The 19,419-nt window shown below is 38.8% G+C and overlaps 1 long non-coding RNA gene across 1 annotated transcript in view; it reads right to left on the bottom strand.

Annotated features, from left to right (window-relative positions):
• Window positions 1-9,748: 9,748 nt before the first annotated feature.
• LOC142056070 (uncharacterized) overlaps window positions 9,749-19,419 on the bottom strand; it is a 214,419-nt gene continuing 204,748 nt past the window's right edge. The window contains exon 8 of the long non-coding RNA XR_012660198.1: window positions 9,749-11,129. This is a non-coding gene — a long non-coding RNA (uncharacterized LOC142056070). The remainder of the gene's footprint in view (window positions 11,130-19,419) is intronic.

Raw genomic sequence — 19,419 nt, 5'->3', positions numbered from 1 at the left:
AGTGACAAAGCACACTGTGCCTTCGAAGTATCATTATCACCTCTGAATGTAATAACCTCTAATAACTTCAGAGATCTGGACTTTGAGACTACTAAGCAGCTTGGGAATTTACAGGAAAGTAAAGGTCAGAAATTTCTTATTGCAAGCATGAAATATATTTGTTTAAAATAACAAAGAATTATTAAATACAAGAAATCTGTACATATGGAACGCCTATTGACAGGTTCCTCTACGAAGAAAAAGAAAACCCAGTCGTGCTCTCAGAGATTCAAACTGTTATTCCATTCAGACTCAACTTTTTTCATATGCTACAAACCATCAAAGGTAATACATTTTTTAAATTTATGGAATTTAAAGAGACTGAGTAAATGATGAATTCATATGACGATGTTTATTAAAGAGACAAATGAGCACTTACTGATCAGGAAATTCCTCAACAACTATGCAGATGTTTTTGACACATGGACAGCTAAAATTTCAGTTATCTAATTCAAGATAGGAAAAAAAAGTACTGTTTCTTTCTTCACTTGTTTTGTACCTCCTAGCTAATAACTAAATATATTCACTTTTTTCATTATGTTCTTTGAAGATTAAAGACATGTCTGACTTTGTACTGGATCTGCCTGGACAGTTGACAGCCCATTAAACTAAAGTAGTACAAGCCATACATTTTAAGGTCCTGATTTCCAAAGCACACCAAAAATGACTTACTATATATGTACAAGAGTACTCCTGAGACACTTTGAAATCATACGTTTGAATTTCTTCGAGAAATAGATGGGCTTCTGCTTTTGTAGCAAACCGGTTAAGCAGCAATTAAAATATCCTTACAGTCAGGAACCTTACAGAAGTAGTGCAAGATGTGTCCATCATTAAGTCTATTATTGTAAAAAATTTGTATTACAAGCCTTCAACAACAGTGTGCCCTTCTTTTAATCCAAGAACACTCAGATGCATATCCCTGGCGTGAACCAGATGGTTCATCAGCACTAAGTTCTGTTTTTAACTGGTAATAAAAATCCCATTAATTTGATGCACACTGTATCCTGGCTTTCCCTCCTACCATCATAGCCACACTGAAGGAGGAAATATAAATATTTTACTGTTCTTTTACAGCAATTGTAAAGTTTGCTTGGTTGTGATGCTTCCTTCCTATGAGCTTCCTTTAGCAATACATACAAAATGGCAAGTTCTACACCCATGGATTGATTTGCAGTGTGGCCCTGCTTGATATTGGTGTGTGTGCCCCGCCCCCAGTTCCAGTCAAAGAACAAAAAGGAAGGCTTTAAACTTCAAAGAGATCTTTCATAAATATATTTCTGGCAACTTTTTTCTGGAAACACAGCTGAACCTTTGAGGTGGACATTGGAAGGCCCCTCAAGTTGAGGACACAGATGCAATGTAAAGAACTACAATAGCATGCATTATGCTTTTGGTTGTGGACCTGACAAAACTGGTTTACATGAAATAATAGATTTTGAACCACACAAATAACTGGTTAAGCGGCTAAGAGAACGTATAATGGTAACTGCCTGGTTTTTTCTCCCCACTGCAAAGCATCCCAGTTGTCTCATCCCTTTCATCATGGGCCAAGGCCACAGTTCAGTCAAGTCCCCCAGCAAACATCCTCTGTCATTAACCCAGATCATTCTCAGCTGGACTTAACTCCAGGCTGTAGCTTAGCTCCTGATTTCTCTTAGCTTTCCAGGGAAAGCACGAGATTACATTCACACCTTCATAATTATCCTTGTCAGCAGCATCAGAGGTTGCCAGGCTGACAATACACAATTATCTTACATAAGGGGAAGGTGAGGGAAAGTAAATGGAGCATCAAGCATCCATATTTGTTTTACCTGCTCTCAGGCAGATACCAAAAAGACCCATATACAGATTGGGATTGATTTTTTTGTGTGTGTGTGGTTTTTTTTAAATACACTAAAACACCTCCAAGAGTCTCAGAAAATGTTTAGGTTTTTTGAGTGTACAGAAAAAATAATTTAAGAAGCAGATTTAAACTGATGAAGTTATTCAAATACATTGAGCCAACTTCTGAGATTTCTCAATAAGGTGTTGTACTCTTTGAACTTCTATCCCACTCCCTAAAGAGAGGTGAATAAGAAGGAGTAAGAGTGATTTTCAGCATAAAGAACAGCATCTAGAAGTCATGCTGTGGACTACTGAACATAAGACAAAATGAAGTGCCCAGTTACACTCTTCCAATTGGTAATGGTTATTTGCTGTTAGTACAGGTACGCTGCATGACTTTCTGGCTAAAGTACTGAGAACATGCTGGCTAGCATATGAAACTCAACACAGGTCCAATTTATATTCAATTTGTAATAATCTAGTTCTTTGTAAAGCCAGAAAAATTTACCTTGAGTTAGCTTCCCCCCCCTAGATAAAACTATGATTTCATTTCTGAAACAGTACAGTTTAATCCACGTATTTTTGTGGGATAGTATTATATATATCCAGCAAGACTCCAATAACAAACATTCACCGTCTCTATGTTGCATCTTTTCAGGTAAGTAGTACTCATCAGGATTTAGACAGAGCCTATTCCAGACTGTGTTAAACCTAACTCCAGGCTACACCCTCCTATGTGTCCACATTAAGCTAGCTAGAAACCACAATTCAGAAGTCTTAATATCAAGACAGCTAACCTGAGTTGAAGTGAACCTACTTCTTCAAAATGAACTTAATAATTACAAGGAGTTATTAGACATTGAACAAGTTCCCATATTATCTGCTGTTCTATTTAGTGCTACTCCATTATTAAATACCCCCAAGATCCAGTCTCATATACTGTAGGCATGGATGTACATCAGACAGCGTATGCATAAATTAAAAGACTATACATATGCACGTAGTATAAGTGTTTTAAGAAAAGACAGAAAAAACACCTGAAGTACATAAGCTTTTAGGGGATACCAACCCCCCCCCAACAACCCAAAACCTGGAAAAAGGCAGCAAAATAATTATTAAATTACACATTAATTTCCATTTAAATACACTAGTCATTGCTGTTACATTTGTATTCTAGGACACAAAGAATCCTTGCAATTCTAGTTTGACTTCTTATCTTCCAGCATCTTCAGCTTTTAATCAGCATAACAACTGACTCTGAGTTCACGACAAATTCCATGGTTTTACTTCTGCTCCATTTCCCCAGTTTTCAGTAATCAAGTACAAACACTGCTTTAGTCAAAGCATCATATCAGGTACTCAAAAGTTATATTTTTCTAGGACTTCTGTCAAGATCTTGTCCAAAGCACCTTTATTTCAGGCCAGGCAACTCTCTCTCAAAAATAGCCTGCTTTCTTTATTCCTACACATCAAGCCTAACATTTGGCAGCATTTAAATAGATTTTCAAATAAGCTTATCTAAGAAATCCCATCTAATTCATTTAGATTATCACTGCACCTCATCACCTCAACTCCCTTTGCAAGTACTTGCAGCAATTATTTCAATCCATGAAAACACTGAATAGTATCAGGTCAGGAACAGGCTGCCACTAAGATACACTGAAAATACTTACATTCATAAAAGAACAGTTCCTCATTGTGACTTCTTGCACTAGAAGTCACATTTGAGCAAACTCATTTTACCACTATAGCAGGCCCCACCTCAGCCACACTAGGGATCTCCTTTTCTGCTCTTTGAAGACACAACAACAAAGTATCTTGCATAACTTAAATAAAACATTACTTCAAAACTGAGCTAAAACATGCATCCACCAAACTTACTGGAAGTCGTCTGCTCGGCCACATCCCCACATGTAGCAACCAACACTGCCTCCTCACCAATGCCACCGGCCCCTCACGTCAGTCTCCTTTTAACAATCCTATCACGTAGGGCTATTGAGAGGATTCCTAATCAGAACAAAATATCTCAGGGCCTCCATCATAAATCAGCTTACATTTACCTTTTTATTTTCCCTGTACTTCACTTTATAACCCCACACCATAAAACCCCTTATCTTATTGCCTCCTCCTCTTTAGCAATATCCTTTGTCTCTCTTTCCTCTAGCAGAAAGCCCCTCCCAAGCTCCCAGGTGCTCCATATCACCATTCAGTGAACCACTACTGAAAACCCTCATCCCCTTCAAGCAGGCGTAGGTAAACAGAAATCTAAATTGCAGTTGAAAGTGTTTTACTAAATTGACTATGCACAGAATTTGTGGGTTGGTTTGTTTTTCTAAGAAAGATGTGTTTTGAATAAATCCACATACCATATTACAATAGTCAATGCAGTTATTTTCAATAAAATAGCGACTTCATTAAAAAAACTCAAACAACAAATAAAAAACCTCTTTGGCACTACTAATTTCCCATAAAATTAGCTGAATGGACATAAATTCCATTACCTACTTTTATGCCTTCATACCTTGTATCCCATCAGCAGCAATCACCAATGCCAAGTTACTACAGCTCTCAAAATCACCCCAGTAATCATTTTCTGAAACTTTTACAGTCTTACAGACTTACATCACGCTCTGCTGAAATCTTACCCTACACCCCCAGCCCACGCTCCTGTCATTTGGCCCACCTGCAGAAAGCGGGACTGTCCAGGTGGGCGATGGCTCTGCAGTCAGGCAGCTCGCCTGCACCCCTCCATCACACCTCAACAAAATGATTCCTCAGCCCTCAGGAGGAAACCCAACCTCATCAATTTTGTTTATTATCAGTTACCTCCTTCATTTGCTGTTGCATCTTCTGGTTTGTACAACTTGTTACTGCCATATTCTAGGATTTGTGTAATTAAACAAGATGTGTTTTCTTGAATGCAAGTATACATGGCTTGGGGGTATCTGACAAAATATTCTTATGAATTATATATATATATATATATAAAAATAAAATATTCTTTCACATTCATTACATATTCTTACACATGACAATACATGATTTCTTTTCATTTTCAGCTTTTTTCAGGTTTGTACTCAGCTCCTTAAAATTAACACTTTTATAACATTTAATTCACTAGGTATTACTTGTGGTTTGATTAAATATATGTGCAGGTTTGTATGCGATAAAAGGACAGGAAAATTTTCATCAAATAAACGTTGCTCGCATTCATCATAAATATTTTGGGTTCCATAAAACTACCATGGGAAAAGGTTTACTTTATTTCTTATTCCACCTCTGGTTTATTTATTGGAAGAGTCAAGGAGGGTCAATAAAATGAAAAAAACATGCTTCCATAAACATTTTGCTAGGAAGGGATTGCTTTCATGCTGTATCTCTGTTGGGGAAGAAGTTGGGAAGTTGACGAGGGCGGCAATGAGAGAGCTCTTCAGTGGCTCTTTCAGTTTTTCTTTTACCCCAGACTCTTTCTACGCAAGTTTGAAGGTCTTCCACTTTGAGTGGAACCATCACCCTTTGCTTAGCTCTATTCAGAAAAGGAAGAAAACAGTAATGAAAATCAAATAATTTGAAGCAGCAGTTTTAAAACAGGGTCACAGGGTCATGCAGCTGTATGACGTGCCTGTTCCGTGATTACATCGCTATTCTTTTACAAATAAACACAAAAGGCAACTGAACAAGCGAGCAAATGGACATCAGTAAATAAAATCAGGAGTAAAAATGTGTATTTTTATGTAATTTAATCTGAACTCTTGCTCTTTGGTCTTCTTTGGAAGTGACTTTCATCAGCATTAGAAAATTCAAGGTAGCTGGGCTGTTGAAAAGGAACAAAACAAGCATTATTTCTTAGACAAAAGAATGCAATTACGTAGGTTATACCACATGACATGAGTAGTTTCATTGCAAAACACATCCCTTTATAGTATTTTTTTTGTTCACTGATTTGGAATCAAGTATTTATACTTCAACATCTACTAAGGTATTCTTTAGGTAACACTGGACCATACCTTTTTCAAATATTACGTTCCTTTTCACTGTCATCTTTAAACAATTTCCATAAGCAGGCCCAGAGATAAGCAGTAGGATGATGACAAATGCGTATCACTTTGGCAAGTAAGTGGAGAAGAAATGTTTGGCTGGGGAATTTCTGAATCCCATCTATTGGTCTTCTACTCCGACACTAAACTGAGGTCATGCAATTCTCTAGTTACTTAATGTCCAGTTCTATACTTTAAATATATTATTTCTTATCAGACTGAGTCCTCATGCTCAAATTTGCTCTGAAGAAGCAGAAATTTCATTTAGAAAACAGGATTTCCTTTCCTTTATTTCTGTTCTTGGCACTCACTATCTTCGTTCAACGTGTAACATCATTTTGGCACAATGCAAAAGGTAATACTGTAAAATCAAATGCAATAAAAGCTACCCAGCATACACATATATGAGGAAAAAGTCTATTGTTACAAAAGTAATGTTCAATTTTCATTGGTTGAGGTTCAATTTCCAACTATTCGCCCAACTTCAGTAATCCCTCTCAGATCCCAGCTTCAGGGGCAGCTGCTTGCTTCTGAGCATCGATGAACACACCATTTTCTTGCTTACCATGTGCAAGTAGCATTTGAGCATAAAATCTTTCTACTTTGGCTAAAGAGGAAGGCTTCTATTTTACAGTAAGAATCTCTGTTTCAAAGTAGTATGCTAGGAAGGCTTGCATGGACAAAATGCCCCACCAGAGCACAGCAGGTCTTCTGACATGGCCAGATTGCTTTGAAAATGTACATAAGGCACCAAAGAAACAGATTTGGAGGAATGGTTTGTTCTTTTAAAAACCTATATAATCTATAAGGAAAATAGACAGAAAAAGTGTAGGATACTTTCCTATGCCTCAATCCATCAGAGCCTTTAAGAGGTTTGCGGGGGGCGGAATTTGGACTGCAAGGAATGGGTGATGTCTGAGTACTTTTTCTCTCTTTTTTTTTTTTAATACCTGGAGAGAGATGATTTATAGCGTCACCTCTGTATTGTCAGCTCTATCCTTTTGTATAATTCACCAGAAGTTAACAGTCACTGTACTACTAAAATTATTTTAGAAAACCATTGTGATAACATGCAAAAACTCCTTCCCCGTGCTAATGTCCATTTACTCATTGCATTAGGGTCAGTGTCTAAATGCATTAAATGTATAAAAAAGAGAGTACTTTTTTATCCTCTTTCTTTTCAGGCAGTTTTGTATTCAGGGGCGGGGGGGGATAGAGCAGGTTTATGCATGGAGGGATTTACATAATTTGGGAAAAATTCAGAAATCATATCAGCTGGCTATAATCTTCATCCATCGATGAACAAAGTAGCAAAATGTAATTCAGCTGAAGAGGCGGGATGAGATGGGTTTACTGGGGAAAGTAAAGGGAATGGAAGAAGAGAGCAGGAGTAGAACTGTAGTGTAGTTCCAGGGACAAACGATTAGGAGGTGACAATTTGCAGAGAAAAAGAATCACAGCTTTGTGTGTTGGAAAACACTGTAATTGAATCAAACAATGTCTCTGATGTTGTTTTTGTACTGTAGAAAGAAGTTTCCAGCAACTAGCCCAGAAGAGGGGTAACGAATTTATCACATAATGAATTTTGTTATGTGGTGAGGAAGAGAGGAAAATGAACAGTGATTGAGCACCAGCCTAATGCAGTGTATTTGTCACTCTGTGTGAATTAAAAAGCTGGAGGGACACTCTGTAGTATTTGCTGTCTGCGTTTTGATTCGTGGTGTTGTTGGCTGTCTTAGAACTATTAATGATACTGGTGAACTTTTGAATTTGGAAGAGCTAGTTAGGGTATTTTCAACTGGGAGCATCTATAAAGGAAATTTTTGGAAGGTTCAGTACGTTCAGCACAGCCTTGGACCACTAAGACTGAACACTGCGATCAGCATGACATAACAGCAACAATCTTAACATTATTTATGTATACAGCTAAATTTTTACTTTCATTGCTGAAGTCGGTGCCTGCAATGTCACCGGTGATAATGTATTACCATTTTTTGTCTATGGAAATGGGAGGAAAATCACATGGACTTAATAGGAAATATTATGGTAATTCCCATATATCAGTTAAGATAACTGTATTTCAGCAGGGCATAAATTGCCACAGGCTGCTTCTGTATTCAGACAACTCTGAGACTTAAAAGCAAATGCAGATATGTGTTTCCCTCCTCCTGGAGTTCATCAACATAGTACAATTGTTGATTAAACCAGTGAAGGGTTAGGAGACATATGTGGGTCATAGGGAGTTCAGAATGACTGAGAGACACCACTGCCAAGTAGCATAAGTATTATTGCCCAAATATTTTGATAACGGTGGCTGTTAGGTATTACTCCATTGGTCGTGCAGAAAAATCTATGGGGAAAAAGCTAAATGAGGGTGATAATCTCATACGGACAAAGATTTGGTGGGGGTGGTTGTCTTCGCTATTCACTTCATTCAAAGAAAAAGTGAAAAATCTATCTACATCCTGAGGCATTATTTCATATCAATAATAAAGTATCTGCTTCTTATGCCACCTCAGCAACAAATAAACATACATACATATGAAATATATTATGATGATATCTATATTCATTGCTTCAACCATGCTGACAAGAAGGTTGGAAATACTTTCTTTAAATGAGCAAGAGTAGCAGAGGAGGAAGACTGTAACTCAAAGTACCTGAAGATCACTTTCCTATATGGAAGGGGGGAGCCTGACATTGCCACATTGCAGCACCGGGGCCCCTCAGCCCCAGCTGCGGGCTGTGGCCGTGTTCTGTTACACACTGTGCAAATTTCTGAACAAAAAAATGCTTCCTGCCCCAACACATTTATCCACTAAATACAAGTCAAAGGAAACCACATCAGCCTGGAAAGAGATGGCAAAAGCCCAAGGAAGCAACAGATGATGTATAGCCTAAAATGCCCAGAAGCTGCTTTGGAGCCAACGTAGGGGAAGCGGGGGCAGGGGCTGCAGGGTGCCCGTGCCAATGGTCCTAGCACCAAATTCAAGAGGAGTGTTGGGTGTGAGGGGAACTATGCAACCTTATCAGGCTGCACCCATTTTTTCCCTTGTAATTTTATGCCTCTTGTACGTTCTCCTCATCTTTGTGACAAATCCTCTTATTTTGTACACACCCCTCTGAAGAAAGGAGCTAATCATCCCTGTGCTTGGACTCAGCTGAGCAGAGCAGAGTGCATGTGGGATGGGGCAGGAGATGGGGGTTGCCATGGAAACCCATCATTCTGCTTCTAGTCTCTGCCTAAGCTTTGATACCAGATTGAAGCAGCCTGGTCTAACTTTCATCAACTGGCAATGGCTGTGAGTGTTTACCCATGGTATTATCACTCTCTACCCTTTCTGAATATTTGCTTTGCTTATCTAGAAACTGTAAAAACTTTAACTCATAAAGGAAAAAACAAAGTAATGTTTAAAAAATCCAATTTTCCATATAAAGCTTTATAAGACCTGAGCCTGTTCGAATGAAAATAAATTCTAGGATCTTTTTTTGTTGTTTTGGGGTTGAGTTTTTTGCTAAGTAGCAAGCTGCTGTGCAAAAGAGTTAAGAAGACTTCAGGGTATTTTATTTATCAGCCATTGCTTGCTTCACTTGATAATACAGCCTAACCAGTGTAAGACATAAAGAAAGAATCAGAGGTCTCGGAGTTGTTCCACACTAATCTCCCTTTTGTTAATGTTTCAGGATCAGCCTTAGGTCATATGAGGCCCCTGTTGAAAGCCAGCTTAGATTACTCACAGAAGAAAAAATGATAGGAGAGGAGAGGAAGAGGGATCAAAGCCTACTGTGAAAGCCATCACAAAATACGCTATTTTCTTTTGGTAAATATCACAACATAAAGAATATATCCTTGAAATATGAATGACTTTTTATATCTGAACACATGTAACCACATTAGACTATATATGACATGTATTACATATGAATAAATCTACAAAAATAGTAAAACTTATGAAAAACCAAAATGTTTTGATTACCTGCTTGAAATTAATTTACAGCCAACTGTCCTGAAGTGCAGGGGGTTTTGCATTTGTTTATGTGAGTTCCCTCCTGAGTATCTTTTGCTTTCTTCTTACTGCCTGGCATTTGTTCCTTCACCTTGTCTTTTTGGTGGGCTTGAAAAGAGCCATTTGTTTAGTATGGTTCATATTTCAAGTACTGTCAAACGTGAGTGAATAATACTTGGCTGATTTCACAGGTTTCAGTTTTACAGCTGTAATGTACAAGTCATTTGTTGACTCCATATGTTTGTGCCCAAATAGCAATCTGAGATGTCTTATACACAGCACACACATTTGTTGGACTGCACAGAAAAGACGACGGCAGTAGTAACAAACTGAATTACACAGAGAAGAAGAAATAACAGTTTATTCCAAAATTTTTGCCTTAAGTCAGACACCACCAACAAATTATATGTGGTGCTGAATTAACTTGTTTCTTCTTCCAGGCAGTCACTGCAATACCTGAGACAGGAACGCAGGCAAAAGGAGAATTGGTCTGCCTGGCTTCTTTACAAAGCAAACTAAAGAGAGTTGACTGGCAGGTCCCTCTTTACGCTGAAGTTTGCATCTTCTAAGAGGTGACACTGAGATTCAGGTAAGAACATACAATACATTTTAACATCAATCATAAAAATTAAAACAAGAAACAAATTATTTTATATACCAGCTTTAATGTGCAGAGTCTGTGCGAAGCCACTGATAACTCATACTTTAAGGCAGCTCCATGTATTTTTATGTGTGACTTCCATTATATCCTTTCCCAGGAAGTACACCACTCCCTGATGCAGGGCGGTATACCTTCTTTTCTAGAAATGTCGCTAAGTTAACAAGTGACCTCTCCAGTTTGGATTGCTCCAGATACAGTGTGGAGTGACAGCTCTGGCTGGATAACAGTATTTCAGAGGGTTCTGCAAAGGTTGTAGTGACTGTCTGTGTGCGGGAAATGCTGCCATTGCTGATGCTTCGCTGCTGGCGGGCCCCACACCCTGCTCCACAAGCAACTGGTAGTCAGCAAATCACTTGCAGCTGGTAGGTGGAGAGCCGGTGGCACAAGTGGCACCCGTTCTTTGCCTATTTTCCAGCAGAGAAAAGCAGAACAGATGGCTGGGAAGGGAGACAGGGTGAAGAGCAAACATCCAGAGTAATGAACAATCTCCTTGGACTAAATGTGCACATCTATCCAGCTGATGAGGACTCCAGCTTCATGCTGGTCTTCTAGATACAACTGCAATAATAAACAGAATTTAAAAATAGATGAAACATCGTTTGCCACAAATCAGAAAAAAGAAAGCAAACCATTTCCTTTCTATTTCCATGTAAGCGATGGTTTTAATTACAAGAGGATTATTCCGTGATTGAAAATGGGTGGGAGAATGCAAGAGACAATGGTTCACGTGACTATGAATAGGAAAAGAAGTGCCACCTCCTGCTAAGTTTAACACCCCACACCTTCTACTGTGCAAGGAATACACAACAGATGACTAGGGTACCACTCCACAGGTCCTCCTTTCAAAGGGATATTCCCCTATGTGAGCTGGCCCCCAAGTAAATGAGGCAGCTGCAGCTATCACGTTCTTCTGCATACCATGTTTCTCTGAGCTTTAAGCTGGGGTGTGTGATTTTCCCCATTTCTATCCCAAACCCCAGCTCCCCACTGCCTCCATTCAGCAGGTTTGCTCATCAGTGATAAGCTTTCCAAGGTTTTCCATCAGGTATTATTTTACAGGGCCCACAAAATATTTGCCTTCTCTGTTCCTTTTATCATAATAAGCTTGTTTCTTCTATGAAAAAAAGCAGTAGCGCTGACCTGCATAAATAGGCCGTGGCAGTTTCTCTGTGCACCCGCAGGGCTGCACAGGTCTCGCACCGTCGTCCTTTCAGCTATGTGGGAGCTGAAGAGCACCAGTGTTACAGTGTGCTGTTGGACAGATAGTACTTTGTCTTGAAAAGAGGTACAGCTGCATTTAGACGGTACTGCATCTATGCTAAGCTGTCTTTCACAACCTAGAAACACAATATTCTTGCAGGAACTTCAGGTCTCAAGTATATTTGTTGAACTTGTCATCACTGTTACTACTGGCTCTTCTCGGAGTCAGTCGAATGTATATAGTCTTTAATTACTATATATGGGGTAGGAAATGTCTGTCAGTGAGCCTATACAACTGTGATCTCAGTGTTCTTTGAATATTTATTATTAGCAGGTCAAAAGGGGGTATCAATATATAGAAGGTGGAGAACAGGATGCCTTAGCCCTACATTCCGAGCTGGAAAAGTCACCCGTGCAATATCCAGCGTCCTTTCCTGGAGAATTTCACAAAATGTAGTAAGATGCAATGGTCTGTTCAGCAGATGGGGAATTAAGGGAGGAAGATGTGAAACAATTTGGCCTTCCAGCTTCTTTGTGGGAAACATCAGCATAGCAGCAATCGTAGCTGGTGACAGACAGCCCCTGGGGTCGGCTCCGAGTTCATTCTGGGCTCTTTACCAGCATTCATTTTTGAACACAGTCTCCCCTCTTTTTAACACCCCCACGTGTTGGATGGGGGGAAGATGGAGAAGGGTAAAGGCAAAACGCAGGTGTGACCTGGCATGCTTGTTTCTGGAGAGATTTTCCTCCGTAAAAAGAATTTGCAGCAGCAACACATTTGGGAGCAGGTAGCTGCAACACTGGTACAGGGAGCATAAGCACGGTCAGTGCTTTCTAAGAAGACAGAGTTACACAATTCCATTATATGTCCAGTCTCCAGCCTTCTATCTAATGTTAGGATAAACATGACTTTTCAAGCTTATTAGATAAAACATCAAACTGCACCAAGACTTAGAAAGTTTCATATTTTCTTGTTTTTTCCTTCCTTAGGGTACGCTAAAAAAAAAAGCACACAAACCTGAGATTTTAATCTCCAAGTGGTTATCCTGATAACTAATAAATCTAACCTTTCCAAGCAGACGTATGAAGTTAAGGGGACTAATTGATCATGTTGGCACATAGGTGTTGTTCATTCTGCAAAGGCCAAGTTAATCCACATTGATGTGATTCAAATTAACCTTAATCAGCTACTAGGCTGACTGTGATTTCATTACTGGATATGCTACAATTAGACATCTCCTGTCTTTAAATGCCCCTCAGCTTTATTGCAGTGATTTTTTTTTTTAATAATAAACACCCATTTACACATCAGATGCTATTAGTGTAATTGGCTTTAAGATTGACTTTTTTGTGTAGTCACTTTTTGGTTCTGTTTATTCTGAAAAGGTCAAGTAATACAGATTGATGTGATCTAAATTAACCTCAAACAGTTACTTCTCTTCTCAGAATGATGTGCTGTCATGGCGGGGAAGGATCAGACAGTTGCTTTCTCTTTCCCTTTTTTTTTTTTTTCCTCCAGATGCATAAAACATATCTATTTCATTCCTGGAGGCAGGTGCAAAACATTTACAACCCTATACATTATCTTCATAACAGAATTCAAAACCAGTTGACTCTTCATCAGAAAACTCCCTGTTTTCCCCGTTGAAGCCACGCTGGTATGCCACACACTGTACAAAAGAGACACTTCAAAACCAGCTTTTACTTTGACAGTAAAACCTGATCCAAAGCCCACTTTTGCAAAGCTTTCTTCCCTTGGATTTCATACCTCAAGTAGACAGCGTGAACACAATTTTCAACTGTAAATTCATGGGCAGTGTGCTTGATTTTGGCACTGAACAAGTGAAGCAGGTTCTCTCTGTTTATTTGGTTTCTTGAGGAAAACAAGTGTAATTTCCTTACCTCTCCTCTCCTTCAATTATCTCAAGCTAAAAGTAATGCCTCTTAACGCCACCCCGATGAAATGGAAAGGTACGACGAGTGAAACGCTCAAGGAGGGCCATAAGGAAATTGAGACAAAAATGGTAACTTTTCTTCTGAGGGAGGGAATTAAATGGGGAAGGTGAGAGCAGCAGTAACAACTTAAAACCAGCTCTCCCCTCTCTGCCATGTACACTCTCTAAAGAAAGTTAGCTTCCCCGAAGGCAGGACGCAACGAGGAGACACCTCAGAAAGCCGTTTGTGCCACGGGAAGGATGATCTCCCTTGTGGAGGTGTAACTCTGGGCGCCGCAGGCCCACCTGCCCCCCTGGGCTCCCCTGGGCTCCCCTGAGCCCAGCAGGGGGAAACTGCCCTGGGAGGGATTCGGGGGGAGACACGGCTGAAGGCAAGCAGGGGCAGCAAGCCAGGCAAACCGTCCTCCTGTCCTAGGAACCAGCATGTCTCCCCACAGCTCTGCACTCAGGCAACCTAGCCTCAACAGAGACACGTGGAAATAGAACTTGACATAGGGAATAGCCACAACTGTCACATCATTTATTGATCAGAATAAATGTTTAATTTTGCATTTAGTTGAAGACTGCGCTATAATCAATAATTAACTTGCTGGTTGTGGTTATTTTACATGTCCAGTCACCTTTCTACATGTAAAATAACCAGAACCAGCATATTATTTATTGATTCAACCCCCTGCACCTGAACCTGAAGAACAGAGCACAGTACACTAATATTGGCAGTACTTGTATGACTTCAGAGCTGTTTTCCTGTATGTCTCCTCATGTATCAGACCTCCTTCTTGTTTTATTCTGTTCTGTGGAAATCCTCACATTCAAAACTCAGCTCTGAACAGTAGGCAAGGAGCGTGCTCAGGGCCAGAAACAAATAAAAGGAGTATTTTTTAATCCTGCCGAATCCTCTAAAACACACCAGAATGACTGCAAATAGAAACAGATACAGAGGCAGAAGAGCAAGTGGTTCTGTCTGTAAAGACGTCGTCTTAAAAAGTAAAAAAAGCTTATCAGATCTCCACCACTGTGGAAAATCCAGACTCCTTCTCTGAATAATGCAACACCTTAAATAAAGAATTGAAAGGAGCTGCAGTTACTCTGGGAGACTTCCCTAAATCTTCCAGCTTTGGGGGCTGGAAAAGGAGAGCAGGGGCAGCTGTATCTCTGTAGCATTCACACAGCGTTAGGGTTGTTCCCTTAACAAATCTTGAAGGAAAAAAATACGGAAAAGCACCTAATAATTCTTTGGAAAGTTTCAGGGTAACTAGCATTTATTTAAGATGCATGCGATCCTTAAATTTTGATACACAGTGAGGCTCTCCCTTTTCTGCCTCCTATTTGCCACTGTATTTCTTCAAGTGTGCAAAATCTGTAGGGTTTTACGGGTACTTTTCCCCTTGCTGAGGGGGAATGCATGCTCCATATGAAATAGAAAGGGTGTGAGACAGGCAATTAGTGAACCCATCTACTCTACATTTAGGGACAAACCTATTTTTCTTGGGACATCAGTTATTTTGAGACTCACCATATAAGCAATATTAGAGACCCAGTAAAGCTGCCTACCCACAAGGAAGTCGACTGGTTTAGCAACGAAATGCGTATGATAAACTTTACTTAAAATTGAAATAATACTTGTAACATAAGCACTGAGACTAATTATGAAAACAATCATAGTCAAAGCCAATTATACTGTGGGTTACTAAGTACGATCACAACTGCTATTTATGGTGACAAATAATATCATGAGTACATATGAAAGACTATATACAGATGGTGAAAAAGATTGTTTGGCATAACTCAGAGAGACAAATTAAAATGAATGTCAAAAATGAGACTGACCTGCTCTTTTGCTTAATGCCAAGCTACATCTGACATGATTGTATGAAAACAATGGAGTTGCTTTACTTACATATGTGTAAGTGGGTGTGGATGTCTGAATGTAACTGTAAGACAACTGCCACATTTTTCAGGTTGCATGAAAATAGTATAAAATACTGTTCAGCTTTTGGCATATATGCCTTTGGGCCTTCTAGAAAATAGGAAATATTAGCACTCATACAGAGTAAATTGCTTCAAAGTGGTTTTAATAAAGTTTACTGTGTGTTTGGCAAAAACTGAACCTTCTTCTTTGCTACACGTGAATGACCAGAGATATGCAGACACGCCCCAAACAGGTATATGGCTTTGTATTCATTAGGGTATTATCAAGTCTGATTTTTGCCTTTAGGAATTCTATTATGCCTACTTATGTTCCTGTCCCCCGTTACAAACTGAGATTAATTTAACACCATCGATTTCTAAGAAATAAGATGTGTACAGTCAGTTATCACGCTACGGCCCACTTCTGTCTGTCTGTCATCCTAGATTGCCATTTACAGACATTTACTTTTACAAGAGCATAAAACGATCCCAAAGTAGTTTGCTACTGCAAATCATACATTATGCTGTGCCTCTCGTTACTCCGGTTCCCTAAATAAGTTACAGTAAAACTTAAATGAGCACGTTAATGATTGTCCATGGTTTTCTGTTGTTATTTTTTGTTTTATGACCATGTGTCTATATTTATCAAAATCAGCCCTAAGTCTAAAGTATTTTCCTAGCTGTCCTTTGACAGATTTTTCACCCTACCATCTTGCCCAGCAGCATTTCAAAAAAGCCAAGTACAAGGAAGGTTTTAGTTTCACTTTAAAATACCCAATTTAGTGTGTTAGGTGAAAGAAAACCTTGAAGGCAGCCAAGCTACCTTGTGAACACAACAGCTATGCTGGAAATGAAGTCTGGTGCATCTCTTTGAAGACAAGCTACCTGCTAAGCACTCTTGACCATGGGTGTTCAAAACTCAGCAGAAAGCATGGTTTATCTCCCTTCCTGGTTGTTTTGCACTCAACAAGCTCCTGGGAGGCTTTTGAATAATGTTTCACATTTAAACCTAAATTAAGAACAGGGATCAGCCTTTGTAAAGGCTCCGAACTAGATTTTCAAAACAACAAATTGACAGAAATTCATCTTCTGTTCAAGCATCAAAATCACTGGTAGATTTCACAAGAACCTCTTCTAGAAGCTTATCTGATGAGACTTAACCCATTATTCTGAGGTGCATCTGAGAAAAGGAAGGTGAATTACCGTTACTTTTGGCTAAAAGAAATCTATTTCTCCTCTATATTTCTTCCTTGGCTTATTGCCATCCCTCTTTAGATGTTCAGGGTAGAAGGAGGTTTAGATCTTTGTATTGTTGCAAGCATTTAAATAAGATAAGCCTAATGACTCTCCCTCGGTAACTAGAGGAACACCAGAAGACCATATTTTCAACTATTTGCTATTAAATGACCAATACAAGTGGTCACATTAAATGACCACAACAATTAGAAGGGAGGCTGTCACTAGTTAGGAAACTATTAAATTCTTTATTAACAGATTAAGAAATGCATATGGCATTTGGTAGAACACTACTTCTCCCATGCACTACTCCAACATAGCTATTTTTCAGTATTCCTAGACTAATGCAGGAAGAACATTTTCAGGACTACAAGAGAAAAAAGTTAATAAGGCATTCAGTAAAGATTGTTTTAAGAAAAAAATTCTTCACGCACAAATGTTTTATTTTATGTGACTAAGAGGCCAGAACTACTTCTAAAGCTCTAAGGCTGGAAAACCTGGATCCACAGATATGGAAAGTGAATGACATTGCATGAATGGCATATATTCAGCATAACACAAATGTTGCCATCTGCTGTAAGAGTGGATATGAGTCACTACCATAAAGAAGTAAATATTTTTAACCAATGGTTCCAGAGAAAGTAACAGACAAACGCCAGGAAGAAAACGGTAAGAGATCTATTTGACTCCCTTGTGTTAATATCTAAAAGTCCTCAGAAAACTGGGGACATTCCAGAGGTTTAGAGAGTTACCAATCTTTGAATATTTTAAAAGAATTGAAAAAATTACTAAGAACAACAGACAGGTCAGTCTAACCTTTGTTCACAGGTAAAAATCATTATGGATTAGAGATTACAGGTGTAAGTACTGCCCATGAGCTTGGCTTCAAAGAAGGTAGATAGTGTAATTCTTTCTTCTTTGGTGGGATTATGGATCTGAGCAGTAAAATGGTAAAGTATACTGGGATTTTTCCAAGGCATTTGATTTGGTGTTTACAGAGTGGTTTACAGAAGAGGTTTGCCCATATGTAATTAATAATAATGAATGCAAAATTAATAGAATAGATTAAACAAATCAACTGATATCATTACCAACATAGCTATGAATACCTGAGGTTGTCTTCAGCGACATCATTACCGAATGAACTTCTTGGTCAACGTTATTTTCTGTCATGATCTTCAGGATATAAAGTCCTTCTTCTTAAAGCCTGAGAAAAACCTTGAGAGGGTATGAGCCTTGCAGAAGGATGGCTTAAGAGAGCTAGTGGTTCCTTATGATCCTAAATTTTAGGAAATTCAGAAATAACTACTTTGTCTGAATAAGGTCTCTGAAACGAACATTTGGAAAGAAATTTTTTTTTTTTTTTGTGCCAAAAAACCCACATTAGACATCTGCCACTGGTTCCCTGGTATTAGAAAGGTCATTACACCATAGGCAGCAGGAACTGACAGAGAACTCCAGACATCTTTGGCACTCGCTAATTTGAATCTGAAAAAATATCTAAGAACTTGCCAAATACAGTCATTTCAGAATAACAGGCTGGAAATATGAGAAAACCATAACCCCCAAAGTGGACCATCTCAAACAGGCAAGGGGTTTTATTGGTCTTTTAGTGAAGAAATCTCAAACTTCTGCAATCCACTATCATAACTTCATGAAGGGGCTGACTGAATGGGTCTTGTTCAGTCAACCGTCAGTCATTAGTAATGGCAAGAAGGCTACTATACATTTTGTTCACCCCTGAGGCAAGCTAAATCCTGCAATGTCACTTTTAACCTTAGGAAAAGAAATGAAACAGCTTAAAGCCTCACATCCTATAAGTCACATTAGATATAAACTCTCAGAAGGGTCTTGATGACATTTGTCTTCCCTATCTCAAGTCCTTGGGCACGACGTCAAATTTTAAATATAAGCCTATTGCAAAAGAAGCTTTCAAGATTTAGATCTAAATATTTAGAATTACATATACAAAATAATTGTATGTTATGCATTTTATATCTGCAAATATATTTGCATATATGTATACATAAAGCAAAATATATGAGAGAGTTCTAACAGAAAGACTATGGCGAACTTGTTCCACTGTAGTCACTTGTGATTTCCTGTAATCAAAATACCATGGTATGGCCAGATTCTGCTTTTTAAGTAGAATGAGCAAGTAAAGAAAATACCAGGTATTTGATAATAAATTTGATTACATTTATGTGCTGATTCTCAGTTTTGAAAAATTTCCAGAAGAGATCTCTGTGTCTAGAAATGGATGTTAAAATGTTATTTTAACCTTTCAGTAAAAAAGGCCTAAAGATACAGCTCAAATTGCTAGCCTGACCGCTATTAACTTGGTCATTTACTTAATAGGAAACCCTCATATACTTAGAAGACCAGTGTTACTAGGTTCAGATGAGATGTGTGTCAAATATACGGTAGTTCTCTGGCTACATCCTCGACAAATCTTCCTTTCTAATGGAGGACTCCCTTTCTCCCTTCTTCCTTCCCTTCCTCATAATTTTGGATGCATGTGCTTAAACTCCATCTACTCCCATCTA

Source organism: Phalacrocorax aristotelis, chromosome 4, assembly GCF_949628215.1.
Source record: "Phalacrocorax aristotelis chromosome 4, bGulAri2.1, whole genome shotgun sequence".
Taxonomy (NCBI): domain Eukaryota; kingdom Metazoa; phylum Chordata; class Aves; order Suliformes; family Phalacrocoracidae; genus Phalacrocorax; species Phalacrocorax aristotelis.
Note: the sequence above shows the minus strand (reverse complement) of the source record. Positions and strands in the feature narration are given on the sequence as shown.